We start from the raw sequence: 303 nt of genomic DNA, 5'->3' as shown, positions 1-303 counted from the left end.
CTTGTGCGTTTCCCATGCCATTTGCTCATCCCGTGTAGACACACAGTGGGTTGAACTTTGAGCCACATGAATAGTACCTGAAATTGTAAAAACCACCGATCGCGAGGCAGTTCTCGCTGGTTCCTCCGTTGGGTTCCTGGGACGGAGCACTCATGCCAGTAAGACCCCAGAAAGGGGTGCCTGAAATGTGCCAATATTCATGAATTGACGTCGAAACTTTCTCAATTTTCATAAAAAATATTTCGGTGGTTGCACTTTAAGCTAGATGAAGCTCTGGGAGAAATACTATGAATCACATCAAGT

The 303-nt window shown here is 45.2% G+C and overlaps 1 pseudogene; it reads right to left on the bottom strand.

Annotated features, from left to right (window-relative positions):
• LOC119594741 overlaps positions 1-303 on the bottom strand; it is a 7,003-nt pseudogene continuing 6,700 nt past the window's right edge.

Source organism: Penaeus monodon, chromosome 34, assembly GCF_015228065.2.
Source record: "Penaeus monodon isolate SGIC_2016 chromosome 34, NSTDA_Pmon_1, whole genome shotgun sequence".
NCBI lineage: Eukaryota > Metazoa > Arthropoda > Malacostraca > Decapoda > Penaeidae > Penaeus > Penaeus monodon.
Note: the sequence above shows the minus strand (reverse complement) of the source record. Positions and strands in the feature narration are given on the sequence as shown.